This window comes from Hordeum vulgare, chromosome 6H (genome assembly GCF_904849725.1).
Source record: "Hordeum vulgare subsp. vulgare chromosome 6H, MorexV3_pseudomolecules_assembly, whole genome shotgun sequence".
Taxonomy (NCBI): Eukaryota; Viridiplantae; Streptophyta; class Magnoliopsida; order Poales; family Poaceae; genus Hordeum; species Hordeum vulgare.
The window spans coordinates 199,234,495-199,244,533 of record NC_058523.1 but is presented as its reverse complement, the minus strand read 5'-3'; positions in this window follow the sequence as shown (position 1 = coordinate 199,244,533).

Below are 10,039 nucleotides of genomic sequence, written 5' to 3'. Positions count from 1 at the left end.
TGACACGGCGATTTTTGGCATTGTTTCAATAGGTGGTGCTATTATGCGTCCATGTTACTGGAGACTTCAACCCACTGTAACGTCCAAGATGCAGCTCTTTCCTTATTTGGGGGCGAGGCCCCACAATAAGGAAAGAGCCGCATCTTGGATGTTACAAGTTGGTATCAGAGCCGACCCTCGCGGTTACACAGATGTTTGCGAACAGGTGTGCGGTCATGTTGTTCTTGAGGTTTGTGACCCGTCATGGCACACGGCATGGCACATGTATTGGATTGGATGCACAGACTTTGTGCCAAGAGGGAACGCTCCTGTAACCCAACGAGGACGTCGGTACCTCTGAGTGGTCGTGTATGTGATTGCCTGGCTTATTAGGGATGATAGACTACTCATATCAATAAGGAATTCCTTCTTTTGGGGAGCCCATTCGAACAGAACTCCCAGGTTAAATGTGCTCGGCTTGGAGTAGTTCTATGATGGGTGACCGACTGGGAAGTTGACCCCGGATGCGCATGAATGAGGACAAAGTGTACATAAAAGACTAGTATTGATATATGGGGCCACTCTAGATCCCGCCAGGAGTAACGACCGCCGGCAGGTGTGTCCGGGGCGTTACACCCACGGAGGGTAACGGTTGTGAGAGTCCACGGAGGTCTCCACCCACAAGGGGTCCACAAAGAAACAACCTTTTCTATTCCACCATGGCTTACGTCACACAAGACTAGCCTCACTCATGGTAGATCTTCATGAAGTAGGCGATCTCCTTGCGCATACAAACTTCTTGGTTCAACTCCACAACACGAAGTAGGAGGCTCCCAAGTTGACACCTAACCAACCTAGGAGGCACCAACCTCCAAAAGGTAATAGATGCGGTAGAACGATGAACTCCTTGCTCTTGTCCTTGAAAAGATAGTCTCCTAAACACTCAATCACTCTCTCACAGATATGAAATGGGTAGGGGAGGTTGTTCTTGCAGAAAGAAACTTCGGGAGGATAGAGATCAAGTTTCAAATGATTGGATTGGAATCTCTTGATCTCAACAAATGAGTAGGTGGCTCTCTCTCAGAAAAATGGATCTATGAATTGTAAGTGTGTTCCGAGTGCTTCCTCTGCGAATGAGAGGAGATTGAGGGGTATATATAGGCATCTCGCAAAATCCAACCATTACAACATCATTGCCCAACTCGGTGACACCAAAAAGAATCTCGGTGGTACCGAGTTGCAGTAGATGGGGCAACTTTTCAATTCTCGGTGATACCGATATATGAATATCGTTTGTACCGATATGATGACCTAGACCAATTTCCAAATCTCGGTGAGACAGATTCCAATCTCGGAAATTCTGATTCTTGGAATTTTCTCAACAGAAAGTTGGTCACTGAATATCGGTGGCACCGATATGAAAGTTGGTGGTACCGAGAGATTAGTGTTTGGCAAAGGATGTGTCTAGTGGAAAATCGGTAGGGGCGAATGGGAAATATTGATGGCACCGATTTTTCTTGTTTAGCTTTGGATAAAGATATCTTGTTGTAGATTGGTTGAATATTTTTGGTCGCTATCTCTAAACACTTGAGCAACCAATTCATAATAATACCTCACCACTTTTAATAATATTGTATTTCCTATGGACTCAAAGTGATTTCTCACAAATGTAAAATAAATAGTCTTCTTGCTTGAAGCTTGAACTAATCCTATTCCTTCCTTCATCAAGGGGCTTCTCCTCACAATCCTTTGGCCAATGCTCTTTGTGGACTATACCTGAAATATCATAGGTAGAAGTGTTAGTCCAAGAGACAATGTACATTGTAATGAGTTATCAAAATCACCAAGGGGGCATATGTGTTGTCACCCACCTTTGTACTCGTCTCCCACCTCAAGCAATTGATACTAGGAGGAGTAGGGTTTTACACCATAGGTTGCCCAAACCTGGATAAATTGTCACATTCGCTTCCCTTAGCTCGTGCCATCGGAGAGTCGCCGTGAAGTTGAGAGGTAGAACAAGGTAGGAGAGCGAGCACAGCCCAGTGTTCGAACCTTTTCTTGGGTCTATGGAGCCCCGATTCCAACATTTGGTGTGCCAGCTAGGGGTGAGCTGCCGCTCTTCAGCTCCACTTTCCCTCCCAGCTTCGTCGACCCCATGGACGACGCTCGCCGTGTGCGCACTGAGCACCGGACAACACGGATCGTGGTGACTGCGCATGCAGGCCGTGCCATCCGCCGGGGCCGAGGGCACGACCACCGACCCTGCAGCCTGCGAGTAGCACGCTTCGTCCATGCACCCTTCCGTGTGCAGAGGGAAGGCTGCAACACCACAGCTTCCTCCTCCCATGCTCGGCTGGAGTGGGACAATGCGCAAGTGGCGCTGGTCATGGCCCATGAACTGCTCCGCTACCGTGCGGAAGACGCCGGCTATGACGCATGGCTAGCCCGCATCACCTAGCTCGTGACCGCTACTGGAGAAGACCAGGCTCCTTCTCATTCGTTCCCCCCGTCCCGCGATGAAGAGGAGGCTCAGGGGGTGCCACCGCCTCCTCCCGCACACGGCCACCAGGCCGAGCCCAAGTGCGCCGCGCGCCTGGGGAACCCACCTCGTGAACCACTATCGCGCGCCCAAGAAGATGGAGACAGCTGGTAGATTATCCAACGCGAGGCACCGCTAGATGCGCGTGCGGTCCTTGAGCAGGAGCGCCAGTGTCATCACAGGGTCGTCTAGGACATTGCAACTTTCAGGCACCAGAACCAGACCGCCCTCACGCACGATGGCCACGCAAGCACCATGGGTTGCCGGGCCTTCACCCACGAACTCCGCAGGGTGGCGTGGTCGGGTAAGTTCAAGCCCGACCTACCCTCGCGCTATGACGGCTCCCTCGACCCCGCGGAGTTCCTCCAACTCTACATCCTGAGTGTCGAGGTGGCGGGCGGCAACGACAAGGTCATTGCTAACTGGCTCTCGATGGCGCTCAAAGACGGCGCATGGTCCTGGCTCCTGAACCTGCTTGAGGGCTCGGCCTCTTCATGGAGAGACCTCTGCGAGTTGTTCGTCGCCAACTTCAAGGTCACACAAGATCGCCTCCTCTCCGTCAATGACGTACGCCGCGTGAAGCAACGCCCTAGCGAGACCCTCCGCTAGTACATCCAGAGGTTTATCCATGTCCGCAACAAGATCTCGCGCGCCACGGACGAGGCGGTCATCGTGGCATTCACCAACGGTGTCAAGGACCTCAAGATGTGTGAGAAGCTCGCTATCAACTACACCTTGAGCATGGCCATGGAGCTATTCAACTTGGCCGACAAGTGCGTCAAGGCTGAAGAAGGCCGCATGTTCGCCCACGACAAGCCCGACGACGCGCCCTAGGACCCCAAGGCCAAAGCTAAGGAGGTCAAGCACAAGGGACTTGCCGTGCTTGCAGTAGAACCCGAGCAGAAGCGCGGTAGCGAGAAAAGCATGCCCGAGAAGGAACATCGCTCGTTGTGCATCTACCACGCCGGGCAGACCCACAATACCAAAGATTTCCACGAGATCTGGGTTCTCCGGGACAAGCAGATTGGCCAGCGGCCGGATCACAACAACCGCAGTGCTAGTCGCGACGGTAGCAGATGGGACACCCGCAACGGTAACCATCGGCGGGGCTGGTCCGAGCAGCCTCGCAACAACACATGGCGCGTCCAGCCTTGAAAGATGCACCCTTGGAACAATGCGCAACTCCCTCCGCTGCTGTTGGGGATATTACCTGCAGATAACCCGCCCTTAGTGGGCCGGGTCATCAAAGGGGCGACTTACCATTCAACGCGCCTCCCGTGGCCCATAAGCTGGATGGCGGTTCAAGGGGTCGTGCGCATGATGGATTACCAAGAGAGCTCCTGATCGTGGAGGACACGACGACTTAGAGATAAGGAAAGCCACAAAGAGTAGCATGGCAGGACTTTGTAAACCCTAGGGCCTCGACCTGTATATAAAGGCGAGTCCCGGGGAAAGGTCAGGCGAGTTAGAGAGAATCGAGAGCTAGGTTAGGCGAGTTACGCCCTCCTTGTAATCGATGCCACTATTAATCCACACAAAGCAGGACGTAGGCTTTTACCTCCTCACGAGGGGCCGAACCTGGGTAAATCTAAGTCTCGTTTTCGCTCATCCCCTTCGAGTCGCCACCAAGGTGCGATGGCTCCATCTTTAAGTCCTTTCACGAGGACATCTGCGGTGACAAAACCACAACAGTTGGCGCCCACTGTGGGGCTAGCGCACGGTGGAGTTGAGTTCTCGAAGGGTTAGAAGGTTACGCGGTCGGCATCATGACTAAGAGCCGCCGCGGGAAGTATTACATCGACAACTCGCTATGGGAGTCGGAAGCCGATTCAGTCGAATCTGGCTACCGAGTCCCCTTTGGCAAAATCAACGTCTTCATCGGCATGATTGGGACGCCCATGCCTGAGCCGTACACCTCCACCGACATCGTCGAGCCGGCCAGGTATGACCTCCCCGTCACACGGCGGGGCCGGAGTCGCCACGCTTTCGCCGGTTTTACGCAGGGAAACGACGTACAAGACGAAGTGGCGGTCCAGGAGATCACCCCCGTCTATTCTGATGCCGAGTCATCCATGGGGAGACAAATTCGATCCACCCCCTCTAGGAAGGAGAACTCGGAGGGCTGTCATTGGCAATGGATCCCGAGGTCTTCGAGAGGTCTCACCGACAAATCGCCATCTACATGGCAGGGTCAGCGCAGCCTCAGCAAAATCCAACCGGCAATAATGAGACATGTGGGATGCCCAAACCCCTATCAGAAACCATGGCGAAACTAGCGGCGGAAGTCATGAGCCTCATGGCAACCACCATCACGTCCGAGAATCAGGAGTCTGTCAACGCCGAGCTAGCCAAGCTGCGGGGGGCAATGGCCAAGGCGCAGCGGGACATGGAAGCAGAAGCCGCCAGGGTGGAGACACAGGAGGCCGCGATCGCAGCAGAGATGGAGCGGCTGAACACCGAAGGATGTCGGCTCGAGAGACAGCAACACGTGTCCGACGCCGTTCACCAAAGGAGACACCATGGGAGAATCCCGGCCGACTTACATCCAACTCGCCTTTTCGACACCGCGCGCACCCCCGGGGCGGGTCCTGATCGGCCCCTACAAACTGTTGCAACGGAAGGTCCGGTTCCGCCTCCCAATCCACCGCCGCCTTAACCGATGGATGCCCATGCGACTCGGTTCCAGACTCCACGGAGTCACTTATTGAATCCCGTGGACAATGTGCTGGCGGCGACCCGCCACTTGGAGTCCCTGCCGATTTACGGAAACTCCCCGGCCGAGATAGAGGCTAGAAACGCCATCGAGATGCTAAAGACGGACGTGATCCAGCACGCGCAGTACTCTCATAGCCTCGATCGACTGCACTCCATGCCTCAGGCAAGCCATACCAGCAGTCGCCACGAGGACTTACCCACGGTAACCAGCGGGCCGCGGCGACTCCCTCAACCAAACCCGCTCGGGATGCCCGACACGCGAGCTCAAGATATCGTGGACGCGGACGAGATGCGCATCAGATAGAGACAACAGCCCTGGTAGGTCAGGTCTACTCGGCTTACACGTCCTCACCTCCCGCACCCCCGGACACCGGAGGCAAGCACATCGGTGTATCGTGTCTTGCACCAGTTCTGCGCAACGAGCGAATGCCGAAGGACTTCAAAGGGCCTCGGAAGGTCCCCAATTACTCGCCGGATCTCGAACTAGGGTCATGGATCGAGAGCTACGAACTCGTGTTGGACATGCTCGACGTGAACGAGGCGGTTTGCGCTAAGTACTTCACTATGATGCTCGAAGGGACGGCACGTGCGTGGTTGAAAAACTTGCCGCCCAACTCCATCAACACTTGGGCGGAGCTAAAGGAGCGCTTTATCAAGAATTTCAGAGGGACTTGCAAATTCCTGATGACCATCGTCGACTTACAACACTGCGTTCAGCAGCCGGATGAGTCGGCCCATCATTGGACCCGGCGAGTCACGGAAGTTATTCACTCATCAGAAGGCATCTCGGCGGCTCAGGCGGTGTTGTTCCTGGAGAAGAACTGCCATTACGAACCTATGGTACTAAAGCTAGGGTGACTCAAAGGGAAAGTACATGACATGGGCGAATTAATTTATACCCTTACTAGGTACGCTGAGTCGGACGACACCAAGGATCCCGGGGAGGACGATGACAAAGTTAGTACCACTAGAAAGGGCGAGTTACACAAGGGCCATTCTCAGTTTCAAGGCTGGGGAAACCACCATCATGGCGGGCATGGCAAAAATTGACAACAGGAGGGTCCTACATAATTTCTCGCTAATACTAATACCGGCAACGGAAACCCATGCCAGAAAAAGCGGGGCTTTAGTGGGAAGAAACCGCGCAATTATCACGAGATGCTGAAAGGCCCTTGTCCGCAGCATGCCACGACGGAGGGACCAGCGACTCACTCTTGGGAAGATTGCTACATGATGCAGGAATTCCGGGCTGAGGCACTCAGGAGAGGCCAAGGTGGTGAACAGGGCCAGCGACAGGAACAACCAGGCGCATCCGGGTCACGCCAGGTACCTTTCGGTGGTTTTCCTAACCCGGGACCACAAGGCGGGTCACAACCCAACGCTGGGCAGTACCAAGTTCACAATCAGCAGTACCACCCACCGGAAGTATTCCAGCAACCACCCCCTCAAGGGGATCCCTAGCGACAGGAAGATCATGGCAGGTTCCAGAATAACCCCAAACAATTGAACAGCGGGCAGTATCACGTGTTCACCACCAGCACCTGTAAGCGGGATCATAAGGTGAAGCATAGAACCTTCAGCGTAGCTGAGCTGGTGCTCCCCCAGTACCTTCACTGGTCTGAACAACCCATAACCTAGAGCAGGGAAGACCACCCCCCCCCCCCGAGTAGACAACCCTTGCGACTTGGCTTTGGTTGTGGCTCCCCAAGTCGGAGGGTCCTCATGGACGGAGGCAGCAGCATCAACATCTTATATTTTGACACTTTCCGACGAATGAACCTCTTGGAGAAAGACCTGATGCCATCCTCCATGATTTTCCACGGCATTGTCCCTGGTAAGTCGGTGTATCCAATTGGGCGGATTAAACTTAACGTGGCCTTTGGGATAGAGTCAAATTACAGGAGCGAGTCTCTCCTGTTCGAAGTGGTCAAAGTCAAGAGCCCCTATAATGCATTGTTTCGACGGCCGGCGTATGCCAGATTCATGGCCCGCCCCTGCTATGTCTATCTCAAACTCAAGATGCCCGGCCCCGAAGGTCCTATTACCATCAGCGGAGATAGGAAGGTAGCTCAAGAATGTGAAGAAGAAGACGCGGCTGATGCCGAGTCGGCTTGCGCGGCTGAGGAGCTCAAGTTTCACCAAGCTCATGTTGACCCGGGGGACATGATGCCGCTAAACAGGATGACCATCGATTCTGAGCCGCCCCTAAAGTTTAAACCAAAGGACGACACCAAGGTTATAGACTTTACAAATGGTGACTCCACCAAGCAGTTCACTATTGGGGCGGGTCTCGATCCCCAATAGGAAAGCATGCTCATCGAATTCATTCATGAGAATCGGGACATCTTTGCATGGAAACCTTCTGACATGCCAGGTGTATCGAGACAATTCGCTAAGCACCATCTTAACACTGACCCTAAAGTTAAGCCAGTTCGACAGTACCTTCGCAGGTTTAATGAAGAGCCTCGTAAGGCGATTGGAGAGGAAGTAGCCCAGCTCCTGGTCGTCGGGTTCATCATCGAGGTTTTCCATCCTGAATGGCTGGCTAACCCGGTCCTGGTGCTAAAAAAGAACGGCACTTTCCGCATGTCGATCGACTACACTGACCTCAACAGAGCCTGTCCGAAGGATCCCTTCGCCCTTCCCCGCATTGATCAAATTATTGACTCGACGGCGGGTTGTGAACGTCTGTGTTTCTTGGACGCTTATTCAGGATACCATCAGATCAAGATGGCAGTGGTGGATCAGGAGAAGACGTCCTTCATAACCCATTCGGGGCCTTCTGTTATGTGTCTATGCCATTTGGGGTCAAGAGTGCGGGGGCAACTTATTAGCATTGCATCCAAAACTGCTTGCACAACCAGATAGGACGCAATGTCCACGCTTATGTGGATGACATCATGGTCAGGTCCCGCCAAAAAGAATCGCTCTTGGAGGATCTCAAGGAAACCTCTGACAACCTGCCTGTTTACCATATGAGGCTCAACCCCACGAAGTGCGTTTTTGGTGTCCCTGCGGGGAAGTTACTTGGTTTCTTGGTATCGGAGCGTGGCATTGAAGCCATCCCGGACAGGATCGAGGCAATTACCTCACTGGGGAAGGCTGCAACGTTAACCAAGTCCAGCGCATGGCGGGTCGAATCGCATCTCTGAGCCGTTTTATAAGTCGTCTCGGGGAGAAGGCCATCCCTCTCTATCAGTTGCTCAAGAAAACCGATCGTTTCGTGTGGACGGACGAGGCCGACGAGCTTTTGAAGCCTTGAAGCGGCAATTAGTTAACCCGCCAGTGTTGGCGCCTCCGGCGGATAAGGAACCTATGCTCCTGTACATAGCAGCCAATTCCAAGGCAGTCAGCGTGGCAGTAGTTGTTGAGCGGAAGGAAGAAGGAAAGGAGTATCCGGTCTAGCGACCAGTATATTTCATCAGCGAGATCCTCACCCTCTCCAAACAACATTACCCACATTGGAAGAAGCTTGTTTTTGGGGTGTTTATGGCGAGTCGGAAGCTGACGCACTACTTCCAGGAACACCCGATCACGATCGTCAGTTCCGCCCCCCTCGGCGACAACATACACAATCGAGAGGCCACCAGACGGATTGCTAAGTGGGCCATCGAGCTCGGATCTCATCATGTGCGGTATACACCTCGGACGGCCATCAAATCTCAAGCACTCGTGGATTTCATCAATGACTGGACCGAGTTACAAATCCCGGAGGAACAGCCCGATCATACTTATTGGACCATCCATTTTGACGGGTCCATGCAATTGGAAGGCTCGGGGCTGGATGGTGATAACTTCGCATCAAGGTGATAAGTTCTTCTATGTCCTTCGACTCATGTTTCCCTGTACCAATAATGCAGCGGAGTACGAAGCCTTGCTCCATGGTTTGTGACTCGCCAAAGAGATGAACCTCACGCGAGTCAGGTGTCTAGGCGATTCAGATCTAGTGGCACAGCAGGTTTCTGATACCTGGGATTCACGAGACCCTTTGATGGCAGCTTACAGACGAGCTGTGTCAGATGTAGCGGGTCACTTCAGATCGATCGGCGACTTAACGAAGCAGCGGATGCTCATTCCCATCTCGATTCACAACGTAAGCCAGTTCCTCCCAATGTCTTTTTGGATGTATTGCATAACCCCTCGGTAGAACTGCCTTCAGAGGAAGATTTAGCTGTACCGGACCCCGAGTCTCAACTTGTGGCGGCTCTTCACGCCACTCCAGAGTGGGCGATTCCTTACATGGCAAATCTCACCAGAGGCGAGTTACCAGTTGATGAGTTATTAGCTCGCCAAATCGTCCGTCGGTGTAAATCCATGGTCATACACAATGGCGAGTTACACAAATGAAGCACCTCAGGGGTATTTCAAAGAAGCGTCTCTCCTGAAGAAGGATGTATGATCCTCAATGAGATTCACGCCAACATCTGTGGTCATCATGTCGGGTCCCGATCCTTGGTCTCTAAGGCCTTCAGACATGGGTTCTATTGGCTGACGGCTCACGCAAACGCAGAGGAGATCGTTCACCGATGTGATGGCTGCCAAAAATTTGGACGCCAGATGCACGTCCGGCTCAAGAATTGCGGATGATACCAATCACTTGGCCGTTTGCAGTCTGGGGGCTTGATATGTTCGGCCCATTCAAGATGTCTTCCACAAAAAAGACTCACCTATTGGTGGCGGTTGACAAATTTACCAAGTGGGTGGAGGCGGAACTTGTTAGCAGGTGTGATGCAGATACGGCCGTCAAATTCTTGAAGAAACTAATTTTCAGATTCGGATATCCTCATAGTATCATTACCGACAATG